This window comes from Theobroma cacao, chromosome 7 (genome assembly GCF_053813885.1).
Source record: "Theobroma cacao isolate CCN51 chromosome 7, ASM5381388v1, whole genome shotgun sequence".
In the NCBI taxonomy this organism is placed as follows: Eukaryota; Viridiplantae; Streptophyta; class Magnoliopsida; order Malvales; family Malvaceae; genus Theobroma; species Theobroma cacao.
The window spans coordinates 32,539,433-32,563,778 of record NC_142645.1 but is presented as its reverse complement, the minus strand read 5'-3'; the positions used below and the strand labels follow the sequence as shown (position 1 = coordinate 32,563,778).

Below are 24,346 nucleotides of genomic sequence, written 5' to 3'. Positions count from 1 at the left end.
AATGCCAACCGGAACCCCACAAGGCTTACATATCAGTTTCTTTCCTTTCCTGTGAGCAATCGTTGTTAAATATCGAGTTTTTAGAGAATATATACTATTTTAGATCAAAAACAATCAAAATAAAATTTTCGCCACACAGGGGTATTTTGGTCATTTTTTTCTCAAAAATTTCAAAATTGGCTAAAACATAATATACAAGTACAAAACACATAATTCATATTCAAAATGAGTTTAAAAGTCTAAAATCCTCATTTAAAATGAAATTACGATTATTTGAATATAATAAGAAAATAAAAGAAATATTAAGGGAAATATTCTATTTTCTTATAAAACAATATTTATAAAGTTATACGTGAATAATTTTTATAGCGTAAAAGCTAAATAAATTTATACATACTGAAATACAGTAAGCCAAAATATTTAATTTAATTTACAATAACAAGAGGGCCCCCGAATAAACAAAAAGTAAAGAGGACTGTGAACCTACGGTTTGGAAAATGCAGATCCAATGGTAGTCCTCGATGAGATCAGCTATCTACAGTCTATACTGAACCTGAAATGGGTGGAAAGGAGTTGGGTGAGATTTTGCAATCCCAATGAGTAAACAGACATTATCATAAATATCTAAAGACGAGTAAAATGGAGGCAAGTTTAAACAACAAATTTCAACCCATTTCATAATGTTTTCAATTTGTTTCTTAAACCATAAAATATTTGTAATTTACCAAAACAGTTGTTAAGACTTATGTCTTTTTATTAAAACAAGGCTCAAGCCAAAACTAATCCTCGGGGATACCTTGGCCGAGGCATCTAACCGAGTCCGCCAAGGGTGTTAAAATATTCACACGTGAAACACATTTTTATTTTTAAAAACCAGCCGTTCCTTGGCGTTGGCCGAGTTACACATTCACGTGGGGGTTCGACGTGAAGTGAGCTCTAATACTACCCCAGGAGTTACCCTCCTCGCCTCTACAACCGGAGTAACTATATAACTGGGTTTACCGTGCCCCTCTAATAGGCAGTCCACGGAAACCCGTCACTGCAGTGACTAACCCACCAATTTTAATAAAATTTCGACAGTATAACGTGGCTTTTATTTATTTATCCAGCCTGTATAGTAAAACAACTTACATAAATTTCCCAATGCATTCACAAAATATAGCCACATATACTCATTTCTCATAAGCCATTCCTAGGAAAATATATATTTTTTAAGTCAATTTGTAGCCTCAAATTACTCAATTTCATAATCAATACAATATATTTTTATTTGTCACATTTATTCCTAAAACATCAAAAATCCCGTTTTAATCTCGTTCTCATTTCATAAAATACATAAAGGGAATTTAAAATAAACTCTAGATAATTTACAATAATAATAAGTTTACTCACCGTTTATACAAACTAAAAGCTTTCTAAGCGCCCCGATCACTACTCGTCGGGTACGACTTCTTTGCCTTTTCCGAAAGGCTCTCCTCCTAGACACATTACAAAAATTTACACAATTCATCACATTGATGCTAAATCACTATATAATTAACTTAAATCCTATACTAATGCATGGTATGAAATGCAATAGCCTAAAACGGCTTAAACGCGGTATTAACCTATTTTTGGCACTTTGCCCTATAAATTGCTAACGCGCTCCATTTTAGCTCTAAATCATCCCATTCTCTCTCCAACATTTCTAACCATTAAATATCAGCCAATAACCTTCTAAAAACAACAAAATCAGCTCACTCCCTTCCTTGAAAAATTCGGCCAAAAATTGGACATTAACTCGGTTAATTTTCTACTTTGTTTTTCTATCACGTTTAATTGTTTTTCATCATTTCTCTTCATTTTCCTTAGAATAAAATCAATTCATCATCATTGTACAGCATTGAGCATCCAGCCAAGAGTGGGTATTGTGAAAATTTAATGATTTCTTGCCCAATTTAATTTCTAAACACATTTAACTAACTAAAACTATCAATTTAACTAAAAATCAAAACCTAAAAATTTCAATTTCTCTCCCCTAGAATTTCGTCCAGCCCTTGATATCACTTTTTGATCTCTCTCCTCAAGCATGCTAAATGGAAATAAAGGCATAGGAAAGGTAGAAATCAAGCTAAAATAAAAAAATCTTACCGTTAGACGCGTAAACAGTCGAAAACCGTGAATTTTCCTTTGAATTTTCTTGTTTCTCTTTGGTTTTTCTTTTTTTCTTCCTTTCCTCTCTATTTCCTCTCTTGTTCTTCCTTATGGCCGGCCAGCACTTAAAATTTGGGTTTAAATGGGCTGACTTTTCATTAAAATAATATTATATCATTAAAAAAATACCACATGTCACTTTCCCATTGGCCCATTTTTAAAATTTCATCCATTTGTTTCCAAATTTTCACCATACACTTGTCTCATATATTCATAGCTTAGATAAAATTCTCAGACTCATCCAAAGTCTCGGTGGAGTAATTTTTGAAATTTACACTTTTGCCCCCGTAAAAGTGAAAAATTACATTTTTGCCCAAAAAACTGAAAAATTGCCCATAGACATATTTTTCATCCCTTATACTCATACCATTCTCTAATTTGTCAAATTTGATCTAAATTCTCTCAAAATCTCAAATTTTGTCCGTGGGTGGCAAAATTACGATTTTGCCCCTACACTCCAGAAAATCACCAGAATTAAACTTTTTCACTTCCTATCATTAAATTATACTCCAAATAGTTAATCTTGGTAAAAAATTTCACTCCATGATCAAATTATTATCTTAGGTGGCAAAATGACGATTTTGCCCTTGAATATCAAAATTTCTAATTTTACCCCAAATGAACCCTCGAACTCCGAACAATCATTTTTAGTCATTCCTGAACTATAAAATATTAAATTTCATCCTACAATTCCTATTTGAACTAGTTCGAGGTTAAATCAATTTAAGTGTACTGTTAGGTACAATATCATGTTTCGTCTATTCTTAGGTGCTTTTCTAGCGTAATAACATGCTACTCAATGCATGTATGTCATGACATGTATTTATAGGGTCGGGTTTTACATCTTCACCTACCTAAGAATCTCTAGGATCCAGCCTTTGTAGAGGCATTTTGGTTATACCTTGTGCTCATCTTGTAAAGGTTCTAACTTAACCTTGAAAAGCTATTTGTGGGTTCGTAGTTGAGCCATTGAAAAACCATTGTTGTAAGGTTATTGCTTAATCCTGTAAAAAAGCTGTTGTAAGGGTTATCGCTTGATCCCGTTAAAAAGCAAGAATTCGTTTGTCGATTGAGTAAGGGTTATCGCTTGATCCCGTTAAAAAGTAAAATCTTTTTAGTGGATTGGGAATTCCTTAGTTGCTAAGAGAGTGGATGTAGGTATCGAAAAGGTTAAACCACTATAAAATCTTTGTGTCTCTTTTTAATTTTCGCATTATTATTCATTGCTTACATTTGCCTTAGGAAAATAGTTTTACACTGATTTATTATTTTACACTTAGGAAAATATTTTCACTTTATTATTCATAGCTAGCATTTAACTTAGGAAAATATTTTTCTTTGGTATATTATTTTTATGCTTAGTAATTTATTGTTGAAATCTTGTTTTTGATACTAGAAAATATTTTTGGGTTAAAAATTTTTAATTTTTATACTTAGTTTTTAAAAAGAATTTTTAAATGACAATTTACCCCTTCTTGGTATATTTCTTTTTGAGACTTCCACAGTAATAATGGTATCAGAGCTTGGTTTCAAATTTTGTAGGTCTAACCGTTTTTGAGAGATCCATTATAAAAGCTTAAATCGACAAAAGTGGACGTAATGACAACCAACTTGGTGAAGGGCAATTGGTCCAAAAGCCACCTTTCTTTGTAAGTAATAATTATCCTTATTGAAAAATAGAATGGAAATGTTTATTCAATCTATTGATTTGGATGTATGGAATGTGATATTAAAGGGCCTTAATGTACTATATAAGTTAGTAAAAGGAAAATTAGTTATTAAACTTAGAAATGAGTGGAGTGATAGAGATACAAAACTAGTCCAAACAAATTGTAAACTATTTTTTGTGCTTTGAGTGCTAGTGAATATAATAAAGTCTCTATGTGTGAAAATGCTAAGCAAATTTGGGATACTTTACAGACCACATATGAGGGAACTAACTAAGTTAAGGAATCCAAAATTGGATTGCTTATCCATAATTATAAACTTTCTAAGACGAGAGAGAGAATCAATAAGTGAGATGTTCGAAAGGTTCATAAACATTGTAGGAAGTTTGCAGGCTTTAGGGAAAGACTTTCTAAATGCCTAACTAGTGAAAAAGATCTTATATAGCCTATTTAAAACTTGGAGACCTAAAGTTATGGCTATAGAAGAAGTTAGAGATCTAAATGACTTCAAATTTGAAGAACTTACAAGATCCCTTATCACTTATGACTTGACACTTAAGCGTGAGAATGAAAAAGAAGAGCCTAGGAAGAAAGAAGTAAAAAAAAAGAAAGTTACCTTTAAATCCATAGATGAGGAAGAAGAAAGAGTCATAAAAAATGATAGTGAGAGTGAGGAAGACATGGCCATGCTAGCTAGAAAATTCAATAAGTTCATGACTAAAAACTGTAGAAATAAAAAACCTATAAAGAGAGATGAGCCTAAAATGGAGCATTCAAATGATCATTTGATATGCCAAGATTACAAAATGCCCAAAGACACCGAATATGAGTACCCAAGCAAGAAAAAGTCTCAAGAAATTCCAAGAAGAAAGAAATGATAACAACTTGGAGTGATGATGATTTTCAAGATGATAGGGTTACAAACTCTTGTCTTATGGTATTTGATGGCTACAAGGATGAACAAGAATGTTTGACGTCAAGAGCAAAACAAAATGGAAATGGTACCTTGATAGTGGATGCTTTAGACACATGATCGGTAGCAAGGAATCATTCAAAGAATTAAGACCAAAGAAAGGAGGTAAAGTAACTTTTGGTGATGACTCAAAAGGTTACATTGAAGGTATTGGTACAATCAGTAAGAACTCTTCCTTATAAATTTAAAATGTTTAATTTGTTAATGGACTTAAGCATAATTGTTAAGTGTTAGTTAACTTTATGAAAAAGGTCTTAAAGTCATTTTTGAATCCTTAATTTGTCATGTTACAGATGCTAAGACAAATAAAGTGCTCTTTGTGGGTCAAAAACAATGCAATACATATGTTGTTTATCTTGATGAATTGTCTTTAAGTAATGTATGTTACGTGGCTTGAAAGAATGAGAATGCTTGGTTGTGACATAGGAAACTTGGACATGTTAGTATGAACACACTTGTTAAATTGTTATCATTAGATCTTGTGGTAGGACTCCCTAAGCTAAATTTTGAGAATAATAAACTTTGAGATGCTTGTGCAAAAGGTAAACATAGGAGAGTCTCTTTTAAATCCAAAAAGAATGTGACTATAATTAGGGTATTGTAACTTCTCCACATAGATTTGTTTGGCCTAATTAGGATTGCAAGCTTAGGTGGAATGAACTATGGGTTGGTGATTGTTGATGAGAACACTAGGTTTGCATAAGTTTATTTTCTTGCACACAAAAATGAAGCTCTAAAAATATTTACATCATTTTGCAAGAGAGTTGATAATGGAAAGAGGTAGATTATTTCAAATGTTAGAAGTGACCATGGAAAAGAATTTGAAAACTTAAGCTTTGAACAATTATGTGAAGAAAATGGTTATGGTCATAACTTTTCAATCCTTAAGACCCCATAACAAAACGGTGTAGTAGAATGGAAAATAGAACCTTAGAAGAAATGGCTATGACTATGGTGTGTGAGAATAATTTACCTAGATATCTTTGGGCCGAAGCCATTAATACCTCATGCCACATCATAAATAGGGTAGTGGTTTGATCAATACCAAAGAAGACACCTTATGATATTTATGAAAGCAAGAAACCTAATATTGCATATTGTCATCCATTCGGTTGCAAATGTTATGTATTAATCAATGGAAAAGATAATTTAGGAAAAATTGATGCTAAAAGTGATGAAGTAATTTTTCTAGGATATTCTCTTAACTCTAAAGCTTATAGAGTGTTTAACAAGAGAACATTAGTGGTTGAAGAGTCAATACATGTATTATTTGATGATTTTAACCCTCATTCTAAAAAAGAAGATTATGATAATGATGTAGGAATCTTTAATGAGGAAATTGAAGAGCTTGATCTCAATAAAGAAGGTTGCAAAGAAAGTGAAAGTATGAAGCCAAATATGGGGCATTATACCGCATGCATGGGAGCCATAATGTGGGGTATTGTACCACACGTGTGAGGGCCATGATGTGAGGCATCATATCTCATGCATATTAGAAGCCATGATGTGGGGTGTTGTACCACATAACTATATAGCCTTTAGTTTAGGGTAAATGTACCACTTTTTTATAATTGCATTCATTGGCATGCGTATTGCATGAATGTATGATGATTATGTTCATATCAAATGCATATGATGAAATGTTTCTATGATTATGTTGTGTTAAATAAAAAACCTTGAGGTATAAACAACCAAGAAGGGGGTGAATTGGTTTTCAAATAAAAATTTCACCTTTCTTAAGATCAAAGTTAAAGATGATAACTTTAAGTGCTAAACTTAAAAACTGGTGAGTATAAATGTAAATGGATGAGAAATAAAGCAAGCAAAGTATAAAGGGAAAAAAGAAAGAACTCAGCCACGATTTATAGAGGTTCAGCCTCACAATGCCTATATTCTCTCCCTTTATATCACAAAGAGTTTGAATCCACTATCAATTGCCTTGTTCAACTAGGTTCAAGCATAACCTTCACAACCAACTGCTTTTAAGGATCAAGCACAACTTATCACAAAGTCACTACCTTTTTAAGGTTCAAGCACAACCTCTTTACCTTTTCAATGAAGGTATAACCAAACTACTTTCTCACAAGCTCAAGAATAACCTTTCTACCTTTTCAAAGAGGTTTAACCTTTCACCAATGGATCACAAATGTGTTGCCTCTAGATATGTCAAGCCCAGCTCTATAATATACTTGTCATGTCATTCATGTACTTGATAGCATATCTACATACTGGAATGCCTCAAAGAATAGTTAAAAGTCGGTATCGTACCTATTAGTACAATTAAGTCGATTAAAACCTTGAACTAGTTTGAATAGAGATTTTGGGATGTATTTAAGATTTATTGAACCTTAGAATGTCTTAATATGGTGATTCGGAGTTCAAGGATTAATTTGTAGTCAAATTAGGAATTTTCATAACGTAGGGGCAAAATGGTTATTTTGCCACACGAGGGCAAAATTGGAATGTTGGACGAAATTTTTGACCAAGTTTGACTAATTGGAGCATGATTTGAATTTGAGAAATGAAAAATTTTAATTTCGATATTTTTCCGAACATAAGGGCAAAACAATCATTTTACGTGTCCACAAGGACGTAATTGGAATTTTTAAAATTTTACACCACCATAACACTTGTCAAGCCCATGAATTTCACCTCTTATTATTTTATACTTTGAATAATTAAGAGATTTCATGTGGTGGTGGGAAAATGCTTAATTGTACCATGGACCAATCACATGGTGACACATGTCAAGTTTTAATATTTTTATAATTTCCTTTATAAACTCAACATAAACTCTCCCATTTCACTCTTCATGGCCGGCCAAAGCAAAGAACAAAGAGAAAAGAATAGGAACAAACCCTAGAGAGGAAAATTCAAGAGAAATTTTTTGAATTTCAAAGAACAAAACAATCAAAGGTAAGATTTTTCAATTTTATCTTAAGATCTACCTTTCCCATGCTTTCTTTTTCATTTTTTATGGATTAAACACAAGTTTTCATGAGGGAATACTTGCTGGCCGAACATAAAGAGAGAGGTTTTGATGATGGATTTTGCTAGATTTCATGATATCTTAGTGTTTTTAGTTGTTTGATGATGTTTGGCATGAAAAACAAGCAAGAAAATCACATATCCTTCAACAACCCTCTTTGGTCTAATTTTATTGTATTTCCTGTTATTTAGCTCGTAATTGATGATTTATGGTATCGGATATCGAAAACGGCTATCGAAAAGTATAGTTCATTTAGTAAACGACTTGAACAATAATGAGAAAATCATAGTAAATGGACTTGGATTTGATTCCTAATGATGTAGATGGATTTATTGGACTGTGTTAACACTGATTAGCATGTTAGTTTGAAATCGGAATGAATTTTGGTTACAATGAATTAAGTCACAATTAGGCTCATTGAGGTACTTTGGTGTATTTGGAATATTAAAGGTGTAATGAATATATTTGAAGTTGAATCGGATGTTTTGGTTTATTCAACAGTGTATAGTTCGAGTTAGGTCAAATACAAATTCAGTCCGATCATAGTTGAACCCACGTAGAACACCGTCTTTAAGTGATTATTCGAACAATTCTCATTCAATTTCATGCATTCATATAGAGCCTGAAATAGTTTTATAACAGTTTGGCACAAATATATTGAATTACGTGTCGTGTATTATGTATAGGTGGTGAGCCCTTTGATAAGGGTAAAGATATCGTACCCGAGGACCAAGAATAGGAGTACTCCAAACTCCCGCTATTGTGAGTAAACAGACGATCATCTTAACTATGTAAAGTTGTTTCTACTTGTTTTTATGTTTTAAAGAATAGTGAGTTTAAATGGTAAATTATTATATTTTAAAATTGAAGTGTTGGTTAAACGAAATGAAATTTATAACTTGTTTTGAAATTGAATACTGGTTTGGAAATTGAGTCAGTGGAGACTATATACTCGTGTTTGATATATGATTTGAATTGATGGCTTATGACAATGTGATGGCATGAATGGCTGGATTTGTGTTTGTGTGGAATATATGAACTGTTTTGTTTTACCTTGACAAACTGGGTAATATCATATTAGCCATGTCATGCTGTCGAAATTTTTATTGATTTGGTGGGATAAGTGATTAGCTTACTGCAGTGGGCGAGTTTCCGTGGACCTGCCTATTAGAGGGGCATGGTAAACCCAATTATATTTTACCTTAGTATGAGAGGCGCGGAGGGTATCTCCTAAGGTAAGTTTAGAGTTCACTTCATGCCGAACCACCACGTGAGGGTAAAACTCAGCCAACGTCAAGGAACGACTATGTTTTTAAACATAAAAACATGTTTTATGTGTATATGTTAATTTAACAGCCTTGGCGGACTCAGTAGGATGCCAGGAACAAGGTATCATCGAGTACGAGTTTTGGCATAAGCCAAGTTTTTAAGAGAATCATAAGCCTTGTTGATTATTTTGATGAAATAAAATTATTTTATATGAATTGAAATGAGTTTTAAATGTTATGAATTATATTATGATGGGATGATTTTAACTGTCTCCATTTAATCGACTTTAGATGTTATAGATGAACTTTGCTTACTCACTGGGTTTATAAAAACTCACCCCCTTCTTTCACCCATTTCAGGTTCAGAGTAGTCTGTAGACAATTGATTTTTTCGAGGGTTTGCTTTTGTATTTGCACCCTTAGAAATCGTAGGTCTACAGTCCTATTTATTTTTGTTATTTTGGGGCCTACATGTCATTGTAAAATATTTTTGTATATCTGGTTTAGTGTGCTATTATATATATGAAATTATTTTGCTCTTACGCTATAAAATTTATTTATGCAGGATTCTATAAATATTGTTTTATAAGAAAATGGAATATTTTATTTAATATTTTTATTTAGTTTGATTAGCCATAATTTTATTTTAAATGGATGATTTAGATTACTAAAATTATTTTTAGATAAGAAATGTATATTTTTTGATAGTATGTTTTATTTTCATCACGTTTCAAAATTTTTGGGTAAAAATGATCAAAATACCCCTGTGTGGCAGAAATTACTTTTTGTTTGTTTTTTATTTAAAAATAGTTTATATTCCCTTAAAACATGATATTTAGTCATTGATGCTCATAGGGGAGACGTAAAATTGATGCAAGAGCCTTGCGAGGTTTCGATTGACATTACGAGTAATGAATGCCTATCGAGACATCGCAACGATTGTCACGGGCTCGAACGGAGTACCGGATCGTGACAAGATAGGTTAATCAACAAAGTGTAAAAATAAGAGAATGGAGCTGAATCTAAGAATGTAAGCTCAAAAAAGAATGCTTTGTTTTTAGAGAGTGTTGTTGAGTGAGAAAAATGTAGGCTTGAGAATGAAAGCTTTTTCTCCTCTTGGAATGAAGATTTTCTCTCTTTTCTTTCTTGGTGTGCTTCTCTCTCTCTCTAAAATGAAGTTCTTGGAGGGTATTTATAGTCACCTTTGAATTTTGCTCATTAGATAGAAAGAAAAATTCAAATTTCAAAAGTTAAGCACATTTGAATTGTGTCAACCATCCTTTAAGAATCGATCAGTGATCTTTTGAGAAGTCGATTCTTTTGCAACCTAGGACATTCTATATCTAGAGAATCGATCTTTTTGCTATTTAGGTGTGGATTCCTCTTGTCTCAATTTTGAGCCTCATGCTCTCTATTTGCCAGGAATCGATTTGTGCTCTCTCTAGAGATCGATTCTTCTTTTTTTTTGGATGGCAAGTTGAAATTTCAAATTTTGATTTTCCTACTTAAATATTCTCATTTTATTTTCCTTGCTTCTTCAACAAATTTCCCAATTTTCTTCATTGTTGCTCAAGGAATCGATCATTGGTAACTTGAGAAGTCGATTCTCATTGTCCAATGGTTCTTTATTTGCTTCTGCCTTCATAGGAATCAATATATTTCTCTTTCAAAAGCCAATTCCCACAATCCAATAGCTTTCTTCTTTTTCAGAATTGATGGTTCTTCTATTGATAAGTCGATTCCTTCTTGTTACAAAGAAGATATATAGTTTTCCATTTTGCAAGAATTGATGCTTCACTTTTAGAAGTCGATTTTTACTTGCTAGAACTTTCGTTTTAAAGCATTTAAATGAATCTTTCTTTTTACAAACAACTTTAGAACACTTAGGAAAAAATTCTTCCATTTCAAAATAATTTACATTTAGTTCCAAAGAATAATTAGAACATTGAATTTTGTCATTTCAAATCTTGGGTCAATTTCAAAACTAACATGTTGAAATGCATTATGAATGCATGTATGTGGATATGCACTGGTATATTGGTTGAACTAGATGCTAAAATGCTAATTAGAGATGTTTAGATGCTAAAAGCTAACAAGTTGGAACCTCATATGTGTTGGAAAATGCCTAAATTCTAGGTTTGTATGAAGGGATTATCGAGACTTGGAGTATGAGTCTCGATGCATTGGAAACAAAATACTCATAGTCCTAAACCAACGTTTGCTCCAACTTTAGTTTGCAACTATCTTTATCTTTAGATAGTAAAATTAAATAAAAGTTTGTGTTGATGAACACTAAGACTAGACTATTATAGTAGTATGTATATTTTCTTTTTTAAATCATATGATTTTGCTTAAAGTTTATGGTAAAATTATGTAATTAGTCCTTATACTCTTTTCAAGTAGTGGACTTAATCGGAGTATAATAATTTATAAAAATTAAATCCCTTTACTTCCCAAAAATGATACTGTCACTCCAATTATTAATGATGATATTGATATATATATATCCTTCACTATTATTTTTTTTGTCACTATTATGTAGAAGTTTAAATAGGAAAAAAATTTTAGAGTTTGAAAAAAACAAATAAATAAAAGAATAGAATAAGATGTAGTAAGTTTAAATTATAAAACATAAATCTTGAATGAAAATTTAAAGTTGTTTTAGATAGTCCCTTTTTGGAAAATTATAATAATAAAATATAATTTTTTATAAAAATAAAATTTCTTGATTTTTGTCAATACATTGAGAAAATCAAGAAAAGTTTTGTTTTAGTAAAAATTTCTCAAATTTTGCCAACACATTGGAAAAATCAAGGAAAGGTTTTCTTTCAAAATCTTTTGGATTTTCCTCGACATGTTGGGAAAACTCAAAAATAGTTTTCATAAAATTTCTCGATTTTCACCAATATGTTGAGAGAATCAAGAAAAGTTTCTTTTAGTAAAAATTTCATAATTTTCACCAGCACGTTAGGAAAATAAAAAAAGAGGCTTTTGTCCACAATTTTTGGGTTTTGATCAACAAGTTGAGAAAACTCAAGAAGAGTTTTGTTTTAGTAAAAATTTCTTGATCTTCACCAACATATCAGAATAAGGTTTTATAAAACTTTTCAACTTTCGCCAACGCATTAGTAAAACTCGAATAAGATTTCATAAAACTTCTTGTTTTTTGCCAACATGTTGAGAAAATCAAGAAAGGTTTTTTTTTTTTGTATAATTTCTTGAGTTTTGCTAAAATATTGGGAATATCGAGTTTTCATGGTTCCCAACATATAAAACATACACATTAATTAAAGCGATTAGGAAGAATAAAATTAAATATGGAATTAGAATTTAATAAGGCTAAAAGATTGCACACAATTAATTAGGTACCAATTTAAATAGGCATTGTAAAAGTACTAATACCTTCATTACATGTGACTGTATTCTTGAACCTAGATTATTTCGTAAACTGAAATATATTCTTTTTAATGAACCTAGGTTGAGCCTAAAACCTCATTAAAAAAAATAAATTTAACTAGGTGATCAATCTCAACAAAACAAAAAAATTGATGATGATTCCTGTTTTACATTGAATGATTGAGTTTTTAGACTTACATTTTATAGTTTAGGGTAAGAAAGAAAGGTATGATTTTTTTTTTTACTTTTGAAATAAGACATTAATTTGGAACATCTAAAGTTATGTTATAATATTTTTTTATCAAATTTTAAACTTTCATTAAGAAAAAAATGTTATAATTTGTTCATTTACTATTTTAATTTAAAGCCATTTAATTACAAGTTTTATCTTTTCAATTGAATATTCAAGTTTTATTGAACTTGGATCATTGACAATTCTAATATTTTTATATTTAAATCACGTCAGGTTCAAATTTTCTAAATCCAAATCGTGTCGGGTTTATTTTATTCGAATTTTAATAATTTAAAATTGAAATAATTCAATTTTGATGAAATATTAAAGGGAGTGGATAAATCTTGCCGCCTCGATGTAGGGAGCAAAATCCCAGCTTAAAAAATTGGAAAAGCTTCAACTGGATAAGGACGTCATCCAGCGGCCCTTTTTTTCAAAGTGCAATTTGCCACCAAAAGATGAGTCGGTCGATGAAGCTGACAATCGACTACCACGAACGAGTAATCGCTCGATTCCTCCCGAGTGGTATATCAGGACATAGTAATCATATATGTCAGTTTCTGTGGTCGGTTGTTTCGCATATATGGACTTTGCGTCTCTCGTTTCTAGAATCTTGATCAAAGGGCACAAACATTGGGTCTTTTATATATATTTTTATTAATATTTTAGCATAATATTTGAAATTAAAAATTTTTTTAAAAAAATTATTTTTTATCACATTTAATCAAGTTTATATATTTTTATTTTAAATTAAATAAAATTTATAATAAATAATTAACTTATTGTTATTAATCAAAATGTTATTTGTAATAATAAATAATAATGAGGCATGCTGAAATGGTATGATAATTTGGTCATGTGATATTTTCACTATCTACGTCGGTGTCACATTAGAGCCACATGAGTATAAAATGATAAATGTTATCTTAATTTTTTTAAATTAAAAAGTTTGATTAATAGAAATGGATAAATGATCTAAACAAAAATATTATTTTAATTAATGATAATTAATTAATCATTAGTTATAATGACTTATTGATCCAAACTGAAAATATGAAAACTTGAATGAATATGATAAAAAAATAAAAATTTATTTAATTTTTTTTTAAATAATTCATAGTTTTCTTTTTCAAACTTTATGTCAAATATTTTTGAGCAATTAACCCTTTAAACAAATTATAAAACATGTGAGATACACTGGTCACTTTAAGAAGTTTATCTACTGACCGTCTCGACTCTTATAGATCGAATGATTGAGTTTCTGTTTTACATTGAATGATTGAGTTTTTAGACTTACACATTATAGTTTAAGATAATAAAAAAAGATATGAATTTTTTTTTTGACTTTCCAAATAAGACATTAATGTGGAACAACCAAAGCTATGCAAACAACGTACTACACCTGAGACTCAAGGGAGTAATTTTTTTTTCTCAAAATTTTAAAATTTCATTAAGAAAAAGATGTAATAGTTTGTTCATTTACTATTTTAGTTTAAAGCCATTTAATTACAAGTTTTACTTTTCAATTGAATATTCAAGTTTTAATGAACTTTGATCATTGACAATTCTAATTTTTTTAGATCTCAATCATGTAAGGTTCAAATTTTTTTAGCTCAAATTGTGTCGGTTTTAATTTATTGGAAGTTGAATAGTTTTGAATTCAAATCATTCACGTTTATCAATTAATTTATTCACTTTTATCAATTAGTTTTTTTTCTCTATGTAGGGAGCCCAAGAGGAATCTAGTGACTGGGAATAATACGGAAGTCCGTGTGTGGGGGAAGCTTAAGAAATTGGGAAAGATCAGCGTCATCAAAGTCGGTCGATCGAGCTGATATTAGACTGCGGAAGACGAGTAATCGCTCGATTCCTTCCGAGTGGTAGGTATTTCGTGACAATGTAATCAAACATGTCATCCCTTGGCTTGTCAATTAATAAATACTTAATTCACATCATAAAGTGGTAGCTACCAAAATATGTTTGAGACGAAAATGAAAGAATCGAGCGATACACGTGATCACGGTCCCACATTTGGCCTTCTTTAAGAAGTTTCTCTAATGCCCGTCTCGGGCCCCTATCAAGGGTTGTTCTTTAATCGGTTTTATGTTCTTAAAAAAGTCTACATATATCACAAGTACACCTCGCCAAAAGCTTTCTCCCCTCTTCTATTTTTGTCTAGCCACCAGTAGCAAGCGGAGCTGCATCATGCCAGGCACGTACGGCGGAGGAAATTTAGTCTCGGGAGGCTGGATCTAGCTCATGTCGGTGCTCAAAGTACAGTCCGGGTGTGGCGTTTTAAGGCCGTGTCCAGCATCCATAACGTTGGGTCTAGCCTCAATATTGACTGAGGAAATTTAGTCTATTTTCTTGTTTTTAGATTGGTTCGTCTCTCCTCAATAGTCATTTCTGATTCCCTCCCTTGCCTTCTCCGGTGCATGTGTGAATTATGATGGGCATTGCTTTAAAAAAAAAAACAGTCTTGGAATGCTCTTTTAACAAGATTAAAGAACTTCGGGTTCATCCGATTATGCGTAACGGCAGCAGTTAGAATTTTGACAAGTTGAAGAGTATAGTGAAAGAGATGGACAACCCCGAGGTGTATCTGTCACGGGATGTTTACCCAAGGACACTCGTCCAGCCTTAGTTAGGTCTGAACTCAACTCCTCTAGTTAAGTTAACCTAAAGTCCCTCCCACCCAGTGAACGGATCACCTCCCAACTCCCAAAATGAAATTTTACTGTGTAAAATGTGCACAAGCCTGACATTTATAAAGGAGCAATGAAGGTTGTACTTATATACATTTTCCCCTATCCCAAATGATCACTATAGCAGATGTACAACGGCTACAAGCCTTGAAAATTCAAAAACAGTCTGCCCCGCTCCTCTTGTCCCATTAGGCAAGAATGCTGGCTGGACTGGTTCTGCCCGCCCTGTGCCTGGGAAGACAAAAGGGTCGTGATATGTTTGAAAAACGAAATGGAAATCGCTGACCTATTTATACTTTGATTTGTCAGTTTCTGGCGGTACTAGCACGTGATAGAAATAATGGTATATCGTTGTACATTCACAGTTTAACAGAAGATGAAAGTAGCGAAAACAACAGCTAGTCGGATAATACGATTCACATGAACAAAACAGACAAAAGGCAGCCGTCAGATTTAAGATTTTTGTTTTTTTAATGTGATGGGTTGCGATTTTTATTTAGACAAACGTATTGGTAACTTCTTGTTATTTATTGGTCCCATGGCAAACGCGCGTGCAAAAGGTCCACAGTCAACTTGATCGTTAGCTCTTGCACGTTGACTGGCGTTATGGCAAGAAAAATGGGTCGACATCGCTCGACTACACGCAGTGTCGTACGAATCTGCTGCCAATGTCTATAAATTCGTGGGAGGAAAGTGCAATCAATGCTACCTCAGGACTCATGAAGGGCAAAAATTTGACAATGCTGAGTTGGAGGAATCACACCACCTTGGGCTTCCAATGACGCCCCTTTGTAGAAATTCCATTACAAACCACCACAAGGTACCTTTTTCGGATTTTGTCTCTTGTATGTCCTATCCAAACACCTTTGCCTTCTAACTTCATACCTTAATTAAGAATCTAGTTTTTATTTTATGTCGATGTCTTTCACAATGCACAGACACCCAGGGTTTTTTTTTTTCCAAGGACTTAGTGCTCTATGAGTTCTTTTTGAAACTTTCATAACTCAAGTTGGTTTTTTCTTTTACATACAACGTTTGATACGAAATTATTAGAATAATTTGCTGGTTTAAAAGATTAGAAAATAATTAGATAACATAAAAATAAACTTGTAGCCTAAACTGTATATATTGCCTACCCTTGAATCGAAACTCTGGCTCCATTATTAGTTGATTGAATTCCTGTTATGAAGCATGAGCTGGAAGCATATACTTGGTGACATTGATCATTGTGACGTTGAACCACCTATATTCATAAAGTCACACCTTCTACTTGTTAGACATTATACTACCTAGGAAATATATATCACCCTCATCAAACATAGAAGGTAATATGCGTATTATGTAGATGTCATATTTTGGCTAACTATTATTTGTTTTAAGTATTGTCTTACAGAATGAGAACAAATATGCAGCAGCTATGTCATATGAGAGAGTAAAAGTAACTCAGAGCAAGTAACAAAGTTTACGAGTTATTTTCAGACTTGGGATGCTTTAGAGAGTTTGACTTGGTGATTTAGATATGGAGGTAGTTAAGAGTACTTCCTCTTAATCATTACTTGAAGTACATGTGCTTTATCCTTTTCTTATTTCTTAAAAGTAAATGTGGTACATTGTTAAGTGTTGCTACTTCACTACCTAAAACTTATATGTGCTATCCAATTACATGTTCTTTCCATAATAAGCACGTTCTTCTATATAGAAGTGTGTTCTCCTAAAAGTTCTATCTTTCTACCAATTGCTCCTAAGAAAGCTTTATTTAGTATAGATACGGGAGTTTGAAAATTTCGGAAACAAATGAAAAATTCATCCGAGATTACTCTCAAAACCCTCTTGAAGCTCTTCCAAATATTCTCTCTATTTAATTCTTTCCATCTATCGTACTCCGCCGCCTTCTTCACCTATTTCTTTACTTCTTATTTCTCACCACCTACCATAAAAGCACTTACGCTTCAAAGACTGCTCTAATCTTCTTCTTTACCACCTCTAGTGTATTCCGTTTTATTTATTGCAACACGTTCTTCTCTACGTATCACAAACTCAAACAGAAAACTCTAATATATCTAACAACATTTTAATTATGTAGTTATTTAAATGTGTATCAACATCTCTTGTAATTAGTGCTCTTCTTCCCACACATTTAGTCCTTTAAACATGTATCAAAAACTCTTTTACTTGATGGTTTAGATTTGAAACATATATAAGAAACCATATAATAAAAATTAGGGTTTGCAACATATTTTTTGATCTTCACCTATTAGTTTGTTATGTAGCAATGAAATCTGTAACTTGCTCACTCTTACATGCAATTTAATCTTTTTGTCAGAAGAGAAAAAGGCTGAAAAACCTCAACACCCGCATGAGAAGGCTAAGGTCAGATATGGAAGAAATAAGAAAGGAACAAAAAAAGATCAAAGAGGGGCAAAGACAAGTAAGAGGAAAATTTGTAGCGATTGAATTGGAATGTGAACAACTTCGAAAGGAGACTAACCTCATAATGCAGCAGAGTGCCAACACCCAAATCCGCCTTGCTTTCATGTTCCAAATCCTGAAAGCAAGAGAAAACCAAGAGTTTGACAAGGCAGCCAAACTCACTTGTGCTCTCCGGTACTTCTGTTCACAAATTCGTTAATAGAATTAATTTAAGCTGCTAAATTCCTCATTATTTCTTGAAGAACTTCCTCAAAATAGTACTGTGTACGTAGTTGTTTTCTAAAAGTTTTGTGATGCCGTTGCTAACATTACCTTCTCCCTTTCTACTTATCGCAGTGAACTGATAGCGAGAGAGAATCAGCAGACGAAAACAATTGTACCGGTTGCTGGAACTTGTTCTAATAAATAAATTAAGGGTGGGGAGAACGAGCTCTTTGTATCATATTTAGTTAGATTACTACTAATTCTAGGAGCTGACATTTAAAACTTATGGATGCATGTATGAATCTTTTTCTAAAGTTTGTTTACTTGTTAATTAAATGATAATCTCTTTTAGTTTTCTATCATATTTGTTGTGAAGGTGCCTGAACATTAATCTGATGAAGACGAAGGTTCAATGGTGGCTGCTACCTTCAAGTCGTCGCATTTGGTTGTTTGGTCTGTCTTTTATGTTGGCTGAGTTCTTCAGTGTGGTCATCGTCGTTGCCTCTACTATGCCATCTATTTCGTGTTGATGTTACGTGTTTCAGTGTATTTCATGTTTGTGTTGAGTTTTCAATTGAATGTATTAAACATTTCTGTACGAGTTTAATAATAAAATGACTGTTGGGGTGACAAAAGAAAAGTTTTTCTGCCCAGGAAGAAAGAAATAAGGGGAGATAAAAAAAATAATTTTTTTTTTTATTTTCAAATACAAATACTTCTATAGATGTTGATCTTTTCTGTTTTTAATGAAACTTTGCATAACCTATACAATAAAAGAGTTCTTTTTCACTTACAATAAATGGGATACTATCATATATATTTAACTATTCAAATACGATTCATGATATAGGCTATTAGTGAAACTCATCTAAATCTCAATCAATTTATAACTGACTAATCTGGATCTCATAAATTTATATTGACTCATCCGTTTATCATATAATTTATACTACAGGATTGAAAAGTTGTAAATGCTAAGATTATTATACAAATTCAGTAATTCAATTAGAATAAAATATTATTGGCTAGTTAGCTAGTTAGACTATAATTGATTAGCTTATAACTAATTAGACTACAATACCGTTTGAGTTAGACTATTAATATGATTAGTCTTTTTTTTTCTTTGAAAAGCTGAGCGTTCATTCACTAGTAAAGTATTTACATGGAATATGATTAGTCTTATATATTATTCACCTTTGTAAAAATACACAATCTAGAATACAAAATTTTTCTTTTGTTAACAATAAATTTCAAGTGAAAGTAATGATAAACTTTATGTATAATAAATTTATACTAATTTAGGATCTACCATAGTAGGAATTTAAAACACAAAAGTGTATCTAATTCCTTATACATAATTTGATAGCAAAAATAATATTGACCAGATTAACTGTTGAGATTTAGTGCCTTAAGATCTTTCTCCTCCATGATCTATTAACTCTCCAATGGGTATCTTAATATTTTGTGTAAACGGGAGAGGAGACCTAACCTTACTTTTATATAGTGAATCTTTAGTCCTACTCATTATAGGATTTAAAGTTTCTTGTATATAACTACACTTTTAAGCTTATATATAACATTGGAGTCTAGCTTTGTTTATTATATCATATTATGGATTATAATATTGTCTCTTTATCAATATCAAATTAACTTAGCCATATTTTGATAAAATATAAAAATAAATAATGTAAGTCTATATAACGACCCACTCCTACGACCGTTACCGGCACACAAGTCATGCAAGCAAGCTCACACGACCTGACCAGCCTTTTATGTTTCATTCAATTTACTAATTAAAATTCTTGCCTCCACTTCACCACCAAAACTTCGAATATTTCTTTAAATATGACAACCATAAGAATAATATGTCTTCAGATAGCAACTTGAATTCTTCACCACATCTGAAATTTCATAATAGAATTTACCAAGTACTTATACATTACATTTTAAATAATACCACTCCAAATTTAATGTCATAACATCCACAAGCCTCAGCTCAAAATAGTTTAGATACGTCACTGCAAATAAATTTTTTAAAAAATTACTTGACGACTGGACAACGGAGTGATACAAGGGAAAGTTAGGAGATGCCATTACCTACACAACTGCGAAAGGAATCTTTGCCAACGATGTCCCCAACTATTTATTTATCTACACATTAAACAACGTAGGTGAGTCTCACAGACTCAGTAATCATCTGTTCCGTTAGCAGGCAGGGAGGGGAAACAAATATAATAGTGGAATATTTATAAATCTAGTAATAAATGATAAAAATATAGTCAATTAAATTAAAGAATTCTATGTCACGACCCGGTACACCCCTCGAGCCCGTGACAACCGCCGCGGTGTCCTAGTAGACACTCATTGCCCCGGATGTCAACCCGAAACCCCGCAAGGCTTTACTATCAGTTTTTCTGTTCCCTTGTGAGCAACCATTGTCAAATATCGCGTTCTAAAAGTTTTTAAGCCGTTTCCAACTTAAAACAAATAAAATATAAATTTTCGTCTCACACGGATATTTTAGTCATTTTTCTCAAAAATTTTGAAACTAGCTAAAATGTAATATACAAGTACAAAAGACATAATTCATAATCAAAATGAGTTTAAAAGTCTAAAATCTTCATTTAAAAAGAAATTATGTTTATTTGAATATAATAAGAAAATAAAAGAAATATTAAGTAAAATATTCTATTTTCTTATAAAACAATATTTATAGAGTTCTACGTAAATAATTTTTTCAGCGTAAAAGCTAAATAAATTTATACAAACTACAATACAGTAAGCCAAAATATTTAATTTAATTTACAATAATAAGAGGGCCCCCGAATAAACAAAAGTAAAGAGAACTGTCAACCTACGGTTTGAAAAATGCAGATCCCACGGTAGTCCTCGATGAGATCAGCTATCTACAGTCTATACTGAACCTGAAATGGGTGGAAAGGAGGGTGGTGAGATTATAAAATTGCAATGAGTAAACAGACATCATCATAAACATCTAGAGTTGAGTACATTGAGACAATAAAGTAAATCATCATAAACTAGGTTATAGCATTAGTACACATTTTGTTCAAAATACGTAAAGAGGCTTATGAATCTCATAATAACTAGGTTTGTGCCTTAAATCCATTCTTGGGGACACCTTGGCCGAGGCATCCTACCGAGACTGCCAAGGCTATTAAAATTCACATTTCACATAAATCATGTTTTTGTTTTGAAAACATAGCCGTTCCTTGGCGTTGGCTGAGTTCCCCCTCACGCGGTGGTTTAGCGTGAAGTGAACCCTAAGCTTTACCCTAGGAGATACCCTACGCGCCTCTCCATTCGAGGTAAGAATATAATGGGGTTTACCGTGCCCCTTTAAAAGGCTGGTCCACAGAAACCCCCTACTGCAGTGATTAATTAATATATAATCCACCATACAATAAAACTCAATAACATGATGTGGCAATTTTTGTAATTCGTAGTCTTTCAAGGCAACCAAACAATTCGCATTTCAATACAATTGCCAACTAACCAATCATGCCCAATTTATCATAAGCCAATCAATTTAAACAATCAAATTGCTACAATTAACAGTCTCCGTGTACTCTATTTTTCAAAATCATTATTAATTCCAAAACAATTTATAAATTAATTTCATTGAAACTCATTTATTCATAAAACATGAAAATTTACCTTTTTAAATTCATTTTTCCATAGAATTTATGAAATCATCTAAAAACCACCCTAGATAATTAAAATGACAGTAAGTTTACTCACAATGTCTAGAATGCAGACTTTTGAAGCACTCTGTCTACTGGTCCTCGGATGCAATTTTCTTACCTTTATCGGAGGACTCACCACCTTGACACAGTACAAAATCGAGAAATTCACCAAATTGGTACTAAATCGAAATTAAACTAATTTAGACTACCAATGCATGATATGGAATGCAAAAATGCACTGGTAACTATCTAAACCCGGTATTGGCCTAATTCGTCTTATCACCCGATTAAATTACTAACGCGTCCAATTTAATCTCAAATTACTCCAAATTGTTCCAATTCTTTTCCAATATCTTAATTCACCAAATTCAAATCAAATAACCTAAAATTTGGCAAAACTATCTTCACTTTTCTTCTTAAAATTTTCGGCCAATAATGGTGCATTAACACCGTGATTTTTCCTACTACTTTTCCTCACCATAATTCATCATTTCTTAACGAATTCTCTTAGAATAAAAATCAAACTCATCCTCACTCAACACATGGTAAATTCGGTTATTAATGGTTGTGGGAGAAAATAAATTCTTTTCTGGTTGTTTTGTTTCTAAATATGCTAAACTAACTAAAAACACTAACATAACTTAAAATCAAATAAATCCAACAACTTTCTCTCTCCTAACCCATTTTGATCAGCCAACAATTCATCATAAAAACATGTAATTTAAGCATGGAAAATAAAGAGAAATGCTTAAGGAAAATAGATTTCAAGCTTAAGTTGAAAAATCCTACCTTTTTCACTTGTTTTCCTTGATTTTCCACACTTTTTCTTGAAATTCCTCACCTAGGGTTTGTTTTTCCTTTCTTTCCCTCTCTTCCTTGCTTGGCCGAATATTTGGAGAATAATGGGCTGATTTATGCTGATTTTTAAGTTAAATAATAAATTATCCTAAGCTTGACACATGGCATTTTCTTATTGATCCATTTTTAAAATTTTAAAAATTTAAACATTTTATCTCCACCACATGATTAGTCAAAGGTCAAAAATCAGAATAAAGGAAGACCATGTGCTGGAAAAAATATCCTGGTGGTGAAAAATTACAATTTTACCCTTGGGGTGGCAAAATTACCATTTTACCCCTTATAATCTAAATTATACCGAAATTAAAAATTTTCACTTCTAAACCTCAAATCATACTCCAATAAGTCAAATGGGGCCAAAAAAATCTTTTATAAAATTCCCATTTGTTCCCCAAGTGGCAAATAACCATTTTACCCCTAGATAGTGAAAATTTCGATTTGACTCCAAATTGATCCTCAAACTTCGAATTACCATTTTGAGTCATCCTTGGACTGTGACGCTCTTAATCTCACCTCAAAATTCATATTTGATCTAGTTCGAGGATTAAATCAACTTTGTTGTACCTTTAAGTACAATATCTACTTTTGTAGATTTTTCGGGACTCTCTTAGCATGCAATCATGCTATCATCACATGTATGTAATGACTAGTATTTTATAAGGTCGGGCTTTATAGCACTACCCCCGTTAAAATAAAATTTTGACCTCAAAATTTCACTTACCGGATTCGAAGAAAAGATGTGGATATTGGTTTCTCATATGGCCCTCGACTTCCCACGTCATCTCCTCCATTCGAGCATTCTTCCACAATACTTTCACCATTGGAATGCTCTTGTTCCTTAGCACTCGATCCTTTCGATCTAGAATACGTACAGGCTGCACCTCGAACTTCAAATCCTCATGCAACTCAATGGGAGGTGTCTCTAAAATGTGAGAGGGATCGAGAACATACTTTTTCAACATCGAGACGTGGAAGACATTATGAATCTGATCTAACTCTAGGGGTAATTCAAGTCTATAAGCCATTGGCCCAATCCTTTCAATGATATGAAAGGGTCCAATGTATCTTGGATTGAGTTTTCCCCTCTTCGCGAATCGAATCACACATTTCATTATCCAATAAATACCACAAATTATCACAATAGTATAATCAAATAAGATTTAATACTTGGAATTTTCAAATTATTACCTTTCCAAGGAAAAACCTTAAGAAAAACTTTATCGTCGACTTCAAACTCTAAATCTTTCCTTCGTTTATCCAAATAATTCCTCTGCCTATCTTGAGCTGTCTTTAATCGCTCTCGGATAAGTTTGACCTTATCGTTTGTCAAATCAATCAATTCCACATTCACCAATTTCCTCTCACCTACTTCATCCCAACAGAGTGGAGTTCGGCACTTCTTTCCATACAAAGCCTCGTATGGTGCCATCCCAATACTAGACTAAAAACTGTTATTATAAGCAAACTCCACCAATGGTAAGTGTTTGTCCCAACTCCCAATAAAGTCAATAACACAAGCCCGTAACATATCCTCTAATGTCTGAATAGTTCTCTCAGATTGACCATCTATTTGTAGATGAAAGGCAGTACTAAATCTCAATTTAGTTCCGAGAGCTTCTTGAAATTTCGGTAAAAATTGAGAAGTAAATCGAGGGTCTCGATCTGACACAATAGAAACTGGGACTCTGTGTAATCTCACGATCTCATCTATATAAAGTTTCACTAGT

The 24,346-nt window shown here is 32.3% G+C and overlaps 1 long non-coding RNA gene across 1 annotated transcript; it reads left to right on the top strand.

Annotated features, from left to right (window-relative positions):
- The first annotated feature begins 14,632 nt into the window (after positions 1-14,632).
- LOC18594814 (uncharacterized) lies at positions 14,633-16,948 on the top strand. The gene is made up of 2 exons (XR_001928687.2): positions 14,633-16,243; positions 16,817-16,948. It is a non-coding gene; the product is annotated as an uncharacterized LOC18594814 (long non-coding RNA).
- Positions 16,949-24,346: the final 7,398 nt, after the last annotated feature.